The sequence below is a fragment of the Heterodontus francisci genome, chromosome 17 (assembly GCF_036365525.1).
Source record: "Heterodontus francisci isolate sHetFra1 chromosome 17, sHetFra1.hap1, whole genome shotgun sequence".
Taxonomy (NCBI): Eukaryota; Metazoa; Chordata; class Chondrichthyes; order Heterodontiformes; family Heterodontidae; genus Heterodontus; species Heterodontus francisci.
Window position 1 is genome coordinate 5998506 of NC_090387.1, and position 12277 is coordinate 6010782.

At 44.5% G+C, this 12277-nt stretch overlaps 1 protein-coding gene across 5 annotated transcripts in view; it reads left to right on the top strand.

Moving 5' to 3' along the window:
* Positions 1–12277, top strand: part of LOC137378698 (granule associated Rac and RHOG effector protein 1-like) — a 193619-nt gene that overhangs the window by 59076 nt on the left and 122266 nt on the right. For 2 of the 5 annotated variants that reach the window (XM_068049044.1, XM_068049047.1), the window contains one exon: positions 5097–5194. The exons of the other annotated variants lie outside the window; for them this stretch is intronic. The gene's annotated coding sequence lies outside the window, so the exon portion shown is untranslated. Of the gene's footprint in view, positions 1–5096; positions 5195–12277 lie in introns of those variants that run through there. 5 annotated transcript variants of the gene reach the window in all.

Consider the following 12277-nt stretch of genomic DNA (forward strand, 5'->3'; position numbering starts at 1 on the left):
TTCCGTAATGGCAATTAGATCATACCCATTTACCTCTGTTTGGGCCTTTAATCATCTACCTTGTTGCGAATGCTGCTTGCATTCAGGTAGAGTGCCCTTAACCTTGTCGTCTTGACATTCTGCATTCTAAGCCTAGTTGATGCTCGCCTTTGTTTCGTCTGCCTTCGAATGTCACTTGCTACTTTTCTACCTCCTGTTACCAGCTTTACTTCCTTCCAATTTGAGCTACCCCTCAGGTTCCCATCTCACTGACAAGCTAGTTTAAACCCTCCCCAACAGCACTAGCAAATCTCCCTGCAAGGTTGTTAGTTCTGGTCCCGCTAAGGTGTAGCCCGTTCATCTTGTACAGGTCCCAATGCCTCAGAAATCTGATGCCCTCCCTCCTACACCAATTCTCCAGCCATGTGTTGAATTGATCAGTCCTTCTATTCCTATGCTTACTAGCATGTGGCACTGGGAGTAATCCTGAGATTACTGCTTTGGAGGTCCTGCTTTTTAATTTCCTTCCTATCTCCCTAAAATTTGCTTTCAGGACCTCATCCCTCTTCCTACCTATGCCATTGGTATCAATGTGGACCACGACCTCTGGCTGTTCACTGTCTGCCAGAAGGATGTCCTGCAGCCGCTCCATGACATCCTTGACCCTGGCACCAGGGAGACAACACACCATCTTGGAGTCGTGTATACTGCCGCAGAAATGCCTGTTATAGACTGACTATCGAATCCCCTATCACTATTGCTCTTCCACTCCTCTTCCTCCCCTCCTGTGCGGCTGAGCCACCCCTGGTACCACGGACTTTGCTCTGGCTGCATTCTCCTGAGGAACCATCGCTGTCGCCAGTATCCAAAATGGAAAACCGATTAGCAAGCAAGATAGACTCGGGACTCCTGCATTACCTGCTTGGTTCTCTTAGACTGCCTGGCAGTCACCCATTCCTCTCTACCTGCATGCTGCTAACCTGCGGTGTGACCACCTCCCTAAATGTTCTATCCACGTAGTCCTCTGCTTCGCGGATGCACAACAGTGACTCCAGTCGCCGCTCGAGTACCGAAACCTGGAGCTTGAGCTTCTGCTGCGGTGACACTCCTGCAGATGTGTTCTTCTAGGACACGTGGTGTGTCCATGACTTCCCACATACCGCAGGATATACATTCCACTTGGCTGAGCTGACCTGCCATTCCGTAACTTTAAAAACGTTTTATTACAATGAAAAGTAAAATAACTTACCAATTATTCACCAATCAACTTCTTCCCCTGTACCGAAGAAAGGGACAGCTACTGGAGGCTGGAAAAAGGTAAAAGAACAAAAGAAAGGAGCCCCTCCCTCACACACCAAGCTCCCACTTTACACTATGTGCACTCGAATTTATTTTCTTAATTTATAGTTCCCCTCCTTACCGAACTCCCTCAATTACCAAACTCCCTTCTTAACACTCTGTGCCCTCCAGCAGCACTGAATGCATACAAGCAGCACTGAGTCCCCTGAATTTATACTCTGAAAACAATGCTGTGTCAGCTCTGCTCGAGCTCTGCTGGAACTCAGAAACCAGTTTAAGCTAGCTACTGAATTCCGAAGAAGGGTCACTGACCCGAAACGTTAACTCTGCTTCTCTTTTCACAGATGCTGCCAGACCTGCTGAGTGATTCCAGCATTTCTTGTTTTTATTACTGAATTAACTAGCTGCAGCTACTGAGTGTTAGTATTCCCTTTTTAAAACTGCAAGAAGCCTAACTTGCCTCTTAACCAAAAGAGGAATTTCAATTAATTGCTAGCTGTAAACAAAAACCAAAAACAAGGCACAAATGGAGGAAAACAGGTATGATTTAAATGCCATTACAGAGATGTGGTTACAGGGTGACCAAGACTGAGAACTGACTATTCAAGAATATTCGTCATTTAGGCAGGATAGGCAAAAAGGAAAAGGAGGTTGGGTAGTGCTGTTAATAAGGGACGAGAGTTCATTAGTGGGAACCTTCTGTGTGGGACCTTATCAAAAACCTTCTGTAAATCCAAATACACCACTTCCACTGGTTCTCCTTTATCTATGCTACAAGAAACATCCTCAAAAAACTCCAACAGGTTTGTCAAACATGATTTCTCTTTCATAAATCCATGTTCACTCTGCCCAATCATATCATTATCTTCCAAGTGTCCAGTTATCACATCCTTTATAATAGTTTCTAACATTTTCCCTCCTACTGATGTCAAACTGACAGGTCTGTTGTTCCCCATTTTCTCTCTCCCTCCTTTCTTAAATATTTTTGATTATTCTTTCATGGGATGTGAGCTTCGCTGGCTGGCCACCATTTGTTGTCCATCCCTAATTGCCCTTGAACTGAGTGGCTTGATGGGCCATTTCAGAGGGCAGTTCAGAATCAACCACTTTGCTGTGGGTCTGGAGTCACATGTAGGCCAGACCAGGTAAGGACAGTAGATTTCCTTCCTTCAAGGACATCAGTGAACCAGATGGGTTTTTAACGACAATCGATAGTTTTCATGGCACTGTTACTGAGACTAGCTTTCAATTCAGATTTTTAGCTGAATTTAAATCCCAACAGGGCATTAGCCTGGGCCTCTGGATTTCTAGTCCAGTAACATTACCCCACTATCTCCCCTCAAAGATCTAATGGGGTTACATTTGCTACTTTCCAGTCTGCAGGAACCTTTCCAGAATTTATAGAATTTTGAAAGATAACCACCAATGCATCCACTATCTCAATGGCCAGGGAGGAAATAGCGGATGCTCTGAGGATCATCTTCAAATCCTCACTAGATACAGGCAAGATATCAGACCATTGCAGGTCTGCGAACATTGTACCATTGTTTAAAAAGGGTGTGAGGGATAGGCCAAATAATTATAGGCTGTCAGTCTGACCTCGGTGGTGGGTAAATTGTTAGAATCAATTCTGAGGGACAGAATAAACTGCCACTTAAAAAGGCACGGATTAATCAGGGATAGTCAGCATGGATTTGTTAGGGGAAGGTCATGTCTTACGAACTTAATTGAGCTTTTTGAGGAAGTAACAAGGAGGATTGATGAGGGTAGTGCAGTGGATGTGGTCTACATGGATTTTAGTAAGGCATTTGACAAGGTCCCACATGGCAGACTGGTCAGTAAAATGAAAGGTTCGTAAACAAAATTGGAGCATATGGGATTGGGGGTCATATACTGTTATGGATTGACAATTGGTTAAGAGACAGAAAACAGTTGGAATAAATGGGCATTCTTGGGATGGCTGACTGTTACTAGTGGGATACTGTGAGGATCAGTGCAGGGGCCACAGCTGTTCACAATCTGTATAAATGATTTGGATGTGGGGAGCAAATGTAATATTTCCAAATTTGCTGATGACACAAAACTAGGTGGGAATGTAAGTTGTGAGGAGGATGCAAGGAGGCTTCAAGGGGATTTTGGACAGGCTAAGTGAATGGGCTAGAACATGGCCGATGGAATATAATGTGAATAAGTGTGAAGTGATCCACTTTGGTGGAAAAAAACAGAAAGGCAGAGTATTTTTTAAATGATGAGAGGTTGAAAAGTGTTTATGTCCAAAGGGACTTGGGTGTCCTTATTCATGAGTCACTAAAAGCTAGTATGCAGGTTCAGCCAACATTTAGGAAGGCAAATGGTATGTTGGCTTTCATTGCAAGGGGATTTGAGTACAGGAGTAAAGAAGTCTTGCTGCAATTGTATAGAGCCTTGGTGAGACCGCACCTGGAGTATTGTGTACAGTTTTGGTCTCCTCATCTAAGGAAGAATATACTCGCTATAGAGGGAGTGCAACGGATGTTCACTAGACTAATCCCTGAGATGGAGGAGTTGTCTTATGAGGAGAGATTGCGGAAACTGGGCCTGTATTCTCTTGAGTTTCGAAGAATGAGAGGTGATCTCATTGAAACTTGGAAAATTCTTACAGGACGTGACAGGGTGGATGTAGGTAGGATGTTTCCCCTGGCTGGTGAGTCTAGAACCGCGGGACATAGTCTCAGAATAAGGGGTGGGCCATTTAAAACTGAGATGAAGAGGAATTTCTTTACTCAGAGGGTGGTGAATCTTTGGAATTCTCTACCCCAGAGGGCTCTGGAAGCTCAGTCACTGAGCATGTTCAAGAGAGAAATTGATAGATATCTGGATACTAATGACATCGAGGGATATGGGGATAGCGTGGGAAAGTAGCCTTGAGGTAGATGATTGGCTGATCTAACTGAATGGCGGAGCAGGCTCAACAGGCCGAATGGCCTATGTCTGCTCCTATGTTACTATGACTCGAGTTGCTTCAGCAATATTAGTTGGACAGCTCTTGGGCGGGGCTGTTTCTGTGGGAGGTTAAAGCAAACTGATACACTATGATAGAGTTGAATGTGTTTTACTCGAGTATTCAAAGTAACACGCATATGTAATGAAGTAGAAACATGCAGTGTGTTTAAACATCTTGAGTGCAGCTTATATTTAAAAAAAACTTGTATATCTACCTCAGATTCCCTACAGTCAACTACTGTTTGTCTCCAGTAATTACAACCTGCAAGAGTTTTACGAAGACTGAAGCCATCGTCTTAGTCTCTGTCACAAACTCTGTTTTCCCAGCCACTGACTCCATTTCTCTCTCCGCAACTGTCTGTGGCTGAACCAGACTGTTTGCAACCTTGGTGTTGTATTTGACTCTGAGATGAGCTTCTGACAAGATATCTGTGCCATCACAAAGGCTGCCTATTTCCACCTCCATAACATCGCCTGAATCTGCCCCTGCCTCAGTTCTACTGCTACTGAAGCCCTCAACCATGCCTTTGTTATTTCTGGACTTGACTATTCCAATGCACTCCTGGCTGGCCTTCCATCTTCCACCCTCCATAAACTTGACATCATTCACTTCTTGTGGAAGTTCCTCTTGGATAAAACTCTACTGCTGTTCCTGTTGATACAGTATCAAACAATTGCATCCAATAGCCCTGTCTTAACTAAATTTATTTAACTACTGCTGATGAGGTTGCACCAAGTCCCATTCATCCGTGACCCCCTGTGCTCGATGACCTACATTGGCTCCCAGTTAATCAATGCCTGAATTTTTAAATTTCCATCCATTTGCAACTCCTCAGATAATGAAGCCGTCTGGAACTGCCTGCAGCAAGACCTAGACAACATTGAAGCTTAGGCTGATAAGTGGCAAGTAACATTTGTGCCACACAAGTTCCAGGTAATAACCATTTTCAACAAGAGATTATCTAATCAACTGCCCTTGACATTTAATGGGATTACCATCACTGAATCCCCCAACAGCGTTCTGGGAGTCGCAACTAACCAGTAGCTTAAATGGGCCAACCACAAATAATGTGGCTACAAGAGCAGGTTAGAAGCTGGGTATTCTGTGGCGTGTAACGTGCCTTTCAACTCTCCAAAGCCCTTCCAACATCTAGATGGCACAAGTCAGGAGTGTGATGGAATACTCTCCACTTTCAGTTATACTCAAGCTCGACACCATCCAGGACAAAGCAACCCGCTTCATCGGTACCCCATCCAGTACCATAAACATTCATTCCCTCCACCACCGACGCACAGTGGCAGCAGTGTGTATCCTCTATAAGATACGACTCACCAGGGCTGCTTCAACAGCACCTTCCACACCTGTGACCTCTATCAGCTTAGAATAACAAGGGCAGTAGGCGCATGGGAACCCCATCTCCTGCAGGTTCCCCTCCAAGTCGCACACTATCCTGACTTGGAACTATATGGCCGTTTCTTCACTGTTGCTGGGTCAAAATCCTGGAGCTCCCTCCCTTACAGCACTGTGTGTACACCTACCCCACATGGACTGCAGCGGTTCAATAAGGCAGCTCGCCACCACCACCTCGGGTATTTAGGGATGGGCAATAAATGCTGGCCTTGCCAGCACGCCCATATACCATGAACTAATTAAGTAAATATCCCTGCGCTCCTCCTGTCTGGCCTGTTGGACAAATTTGATTTTAATTGCTCCCACCATTGGCTGCTGTGCTCTCAGCTGCCTCAGCCCTAAGCTCTGGAATTCCCTCCCTAAACCCCTTTACCTCTCCTTTAAGATGTTCCTTAACCTACCTCTGAGTAGGTTTTTTGTTCTTATATGGGGAGACGGTGGTGTAATGGTAATGTCACTGAACTAGTAATCCAGAGCTTCAGGCTAATGCCCTGGGGACATGGGTTCAAATCTCACCACGGCAGCTGGTGGAATTTAAATTCAATTAATTAATAAAAATCTGGAATTGATCTGGAATCTTCAAAATGGTGCCATGAAACTATCATCGATTGTCATAAAAACCCGTCTGGTTCACTAATGTCCTTTAGGGAAGGAAATCCGTCCTTACCTGGTCTGGCTTATATGTGGCTCAGGACTCGCAGCAATGTGACTGACTCTTGCTTTTGAAATGGTCTAACAAGCAACTCCGTTGTCAAGGGCAATTAGGGATGGGCAACAATTACTGGCCTTGCTAGCGACACCCACACCCCATGAAAATAAAAACAAATGTGGCTCGGTGTTGAATCTTGTTAATGCTCCTGTCAAGCACCTTGAGACTTTTGAACTACATTAAAGGCGCTACATAAATGCAAGTTATGATATCCCTTGGTCAGATTATCCTCAACCCCTCTCTGTGTTGTTGTTCATTTGACCAATGAAACTCCTTAAATTCAGTCAGAGGTTTGTGGGTTCAAGCCCCACTCCAGAGACTTGAATATAAAAAAACCTAAACTGACACTCTGACACCTGTCTGCCCTCGCGTGAACGTAAAAGATCCCATGTCACTTTTCAAAGAAAAGCAGGGTAAGTATGTGAAAGCATTAGATAGGGTGCAGGCAAGATTTCTGAGCATGGTTCCAGGGATGAGGGCCTTCAGTTACGTGGGTCGATTGGAGGTGCTGGGGTTGTTCTCCTTAAGGAAGAGAAGGTTGAGAGGAGATTTGATAGGTTTCAAAATCATGAAGGGGTCTGGCAGAGTAGATGGGGGGAAACTTTTCATTGGCAGAAAGGTTGAGAGCCAGAGGCTGCCGGCTTAAGTCGAATGGCAAATGAGTCAAAGGCGAGATGAGGAAAAACATCTTTACATGGTGAGTGGTTACGATCTGGAATGCACTGCTTGAGTGTGGTGGAGGCAGTTTTAATTGTGGCTTTCAAACGGGAATTGGTTGATTATCTGAAGAGAAAAAATTTGCAGGGCTCTGGGGAAAAAGCGGGGCAGTGGGTCTAGCTGAATTGCTGTTGCAAACTGCCAGCACAGACATGATGAGCTGAATGGCCTCCTTCTGTGCTGTAACCATTCTATTATTCTATACTGGGGGTATCCTGCCCAACCACTATTCTTCCCTTAACCAACAGCACCAAAAAAACAGTTTATCTGATCATTAGAGTATTGCTATTTGCAGGACCTTGTGCACAAATTGGTTGCCACTTTTGCACTTCAGAAGTAATTCCTCACTGGCCTTCCCTCCTGCATTCTTCTCAATCTTCAATTAATCCGAAATACTGTGACTGTGCATCAAACTTTCCTTGTCATTATCCTTTTTGAATTCTACTTGGAGTCCATTTCTCATTCTGTTTATTGTAATATTCTTGTTTACAAATCTCTCTTTGCCTCGTGTCTTCCTGCCTCAATGACCATCTCCAACCATTCTCCTACTCTGACTCTGGTTTACTGCTTGCTTCCTCTTCTGCCATTGATGTCTGTCACTATGCTCCTATTTTCTGAGACTCTTCAAATCACTCCTCCATGCCATGCCAGAATTTTCTTCCATGCTTTTTAAATCTCATCTCTTCTGTTGTATTTTTAGTCCTTTTTCCCCTACCCACCTTTTATTCCCCCCCCCACTGTCTCTTCCCCTCTCGTCTCCTATTTCTTATCTTGGGACATTGACTTAGACGATGACTTATCTTGACTCAGTGGACCACTCAGCCACTTGCTGTGCTGCAAACTTCCAAAAGGCCGAGACTAGCCTCTGACACTGCATCAAGATCTTGACGTGGTAATCAAATGCATTCTAAATTGTTGATCTTATTTATGGGACTTTGGGATCCCAATTTAATTCCAAAACAAATTAAATGGAACCTATATAACAGTAATTCCACTGAAAACGAACATATATTTGTTTTATTCTTTGATGGGTGTGAATGTTGCTGGCAAACCCAGCACTATTGCCTATCCCTAATTGCCCTTGAGAAGTCTGTGTGGTGTAGGCGCATCCACAGTGTTACTTGGGTACAGTGTTCCAGGATTTTGAAGGTACGATGATGCATTTCAAAGTCAGGATGGTGTGTGACTTGGAGGAGAATTTTCAGGTTATGGGGTTCCCATGTACCTGCTGCTCTTCCAGGTGGTAAAGATTGAGAGTTTGGAAGGTGCTGTCGAAGGAGCCTTGGTGAGTTGCTCCAGTGCATCTTGTATATGGTACACACTACAGCAACGATATGCTGCTAGTGGAGGGAGTGAATGTTTATGGTGGTGGATGGGGTGCCAATCTAGCGGGCTGCTTTGTCCCGGATAGTATCGAGCCTCTCGAGTATTGTTGGAGCTGCCCTCATCCAGGCAATTGGAGAGTATTCCATCACACTTATGACTTGTGCCTTGTAGTTGGTGGAAACTTTGGGGAGGTGGTTATCAGGAGGTGATAATGAGGTCTGGAGCTGAGTGGCCCTGACGGAACCCAAACTGAGCATCCACGAACAGGTTATTGCTGAGTAAGTACTGCTTGATAGCTCTGTTGACGCCGCCTTCCATCACTTTGCTGGTGATTGAGAGTAAACTGATGAGGTGGCAATTGGCTGGATTGGGTTTGATCTGCTTTTTTGTGGACGTGCCATACCTGGGCAATTTTCCACTTTGTTGGGTAGATGCCAGTATTGTAGCTGTACTGGAACATCTTGGTTCGAAGTGTGTCTAGTTCTGTCTTCAGCACTACATTTGGGCTGTTGTCAGGGCCCATAGCCTTTGCCATATCCAGTGTGCTTAGCCATTTTTGATGTCACATGGAGTCAATGTAATTGACTAAAGACTGGCCACTTTGATGGTGGGGATTTCAGGAGGAGGCTAAGATGGATCATCCACTCGGCATTTTTGGATTAAGATGGCTGCAAATGCTTCAGCCTTGTGTTTTGCACTTGTGCTGGGCTATGCCATCAGTGAGGGTGGGGTTGCTGATGGAGCCTCCTCCTTCCATTAGTTTAATTGTCCACCACCTTTCGTGACTGGATGTGGCAGGACTGCAGAGCCTTGATTTGATCCATTGGTTGTGGTATTGCTCAGCTCTGTCTATAGCATGCTGCTATAGCTCCGAAGAAGGGTCACTGACCCGAAACGTTAACTCTGCTTCTCTTTCCACAGATGCTGCCAGACCTGCTGAGTGATTCCAGCATTTCTTGTTTTTGTTTCAGATTTCCAGCATCCACAGTATTTTGCTTTTATATCTGTCTATAGCATGCTGCTTCCACTGTTTAGCGTGTATTGTCCTGTGTTGTAGCTTCACCAGGTTGGCACCTCATTTTTTGGTATGCCTGGTGCTGTTCCTTGTATGCTTTCTTCACTCTTCATTAAACCACTGTTGATCTCGATTTGATAATGGTAGAATGAGGCATATGCCACACCATGAGTTTACAGATTGTGGTAGGATACAATTTTGCTGTTGGCCCATAGCGCCTCATTGATGCCCAGTTTTGAGCTAGGTTATTTGCTTTGATTTAAGTGTGTAGGAGAGGGGTTAGCATACAAAGCTGGACAGCAATGAGTGTGTTAAAGTACATCTGTATTCTGCCTCTTGGCTGTATGGTTCCCCTTGGAAATTTCCACTTGGGTTCTGGGACTTCAGTGTGTTGCATTCCTACCTTTCAAGCTGAAACTGTTCTAATGGTGCTTTGCAAATAGGGTATAGAAACTCCATCTTTTAAAATGGTTTGCCTGTTGCATTGATCCTCTTGGCATGTGTCTCTTTTTTTCAAAAAAAAAGAATTCTCTTGTTACTTGAGTTTGAAAGTCAATCTCTGTAAATGTTTCCTTTCCAATATTTTGCTGAACCTCATTGATTCACCATGTGTATGGAGCTTATTAATGACAAGTGATTTGTTGTGGTAAGATTTGCATGATGATGAATGCAATTGTATAAGAAATGAACACTAATCCTGTAATTACCAAGAAACAGATGGCTTACTTGGGACTTGCACTTAATACTGGCTGACTAAATGTTATTTTCCTAGGCGGCTTATGAACCATAGGATGAATTTTGCTGAGGCCTTAATTTTTTCATGGTTTCTGGGCACTTTTCCTGCCACTTTACTCTCCATTAAGTGTTGTGGTAGATTTTATAATAAAGACAGTATATAAACACATGTTGCATTCCCCCCCTTCCCTCTTGAAGGTGTTCTTGCTGGGGTATTGATGAACAAGTGGGTTTCTGGATATGTTTATTTGCTGCAGCTCAGTTGATTTAATCCTCCCGGCACCGCAGCCTCACAGCTCCAGCGACCTGGGTTCAATTCTAGGTACTGCCTGTGCGGAGTTTGCAACTTCTCCCTGTGTCTGCGTGGGTTTCCGCCGGGTGCTCCGGTTTCCTCCCACCTCCAAAGACTTGCAGGTTGATAGGTAAATTGGCCATTGTAAATTGCCCCAAGTGTAGGTAGGTGGTAGGAGAATGGTGGGGATGTGATAGAGAATATGAGGTTAATGTAGGATTAGTATAAATAGGTGGTTGTTGGTCAGCACAGACTCGGTGGGCAGAAGGGCCTGTTTCAGTGCTGTATCTCTAAATAAATAAAAATCTGCCATGAGTCACAAGATATTGGGCTATAGCTGAAACTGCTTCCCTTCCTCAGAGTAGTACTGGGGCCATTTATTTTTGTAATATAGTTACATGACATTGGCATGGCTGCATTTATTGCCAATCCGTGGTTGCTCTTGCTTTCACGGTTAATGGTCAACCATGCATTGTGGGATTGATCTCACATGGTCAAGTCTGGATAAAAGTAGCAGGTCCCCTTCCTTGAAAGTGAACCAGTTGGATTTTGACAGGGTAGCAGTTTTCTGTGGCTATTTTTCTCATGCCAGCCCACAAATTACTAGATTTATTGAATTCCAGTTCACAACTTTTCCAGAAAAGAGAGACTAGTTGATGTAGTCTACATGGACTTCACTAAGGCTTTTGATAAGGTCCTGCATGGGAGATTGGTTAAGAAGATAAGAGCCCATGCGATCCAGGGCAATTTGGATCCAAAACTGGCTTAGTGGCAGGAGGCAGAGGGTGATGGTCAAGGGCTGTTTTTGCGATTGGAAGCCAGCAGTGTACCGCAGGAATCGGTGCTGGGACCCTTGCTGTTTGTAGTGTACATTAATGATTTATAGCAGGTATGATCAGTAAGTTTGCAGATGACACAAAAATTGGTGGAGTTGTAAATAGTGAGGAGGAAAGCCTTAGATTACAGGATGATATAGATGGGCTGGTCAGATGGGCAGTGCAGTGGCAGATGGAATTTAATCCTGAGAAGTGTGAGTAGATGCATTTTGGGAGGGCTACCGAGGCAAGGGAATATACAATGGATGGTAGGACCCTAGGAAGTACAGAGGGTCAGAAGACCTTGGTGTACTTGTCCATAGATCACTGAAGGCAGCAGCACAGTTAGATAAGATGGTTAGGAAGGCATATGGGATACTTGCCTTTATTAGCCGAGGCATAGAATATAAGAGCAGGAGGTTATGATGGAGCTGTATAAAACGCTAGTTAGGCCACAGCTGGAGTACTGTGTACAGTTCTGGTCACCACACGATAGGAAGGATGTGATTGCACTGGAGAGGATGCAGAGGAGATTCACCAGGATGTTGCCTGGGCTGGAGCATTTGAGCTAAGAAGAGAGACTGGATAGGCTCGGGTTGTTTTCCTTAGAGCAGAGAAGGCTGAGGGGGGACATGATTGAGGCAAACAAAATTATGAGGGGAGTAGATAGGAAGAAACTTTTTCCCTTAGTGGAAGTGTCAATAACCAGGGGGCATAAATGTAAGGTAAGGAGCAGGAGGTTTAGAGGGGATTTGAGGAAAAATGTTTTCACCCAGTGGGTGGTTGAAATCTGGAATACACTGCCTGAAGGGGTGGTAAAGGCACGAATCCTCACAACATTTAAGAAGAATTTAGATGAGCACTTCAAATGCCAAAGCATACAAGGCTACGGGCCAAGTGCTGGAAAATGGGATTAGGATAGATAGGCTTGATGGCCGGCACAGACACGGTGGGCCTAAGGGCCTGTTTCTGTGCTGTATAATGCTATGACTCTAGT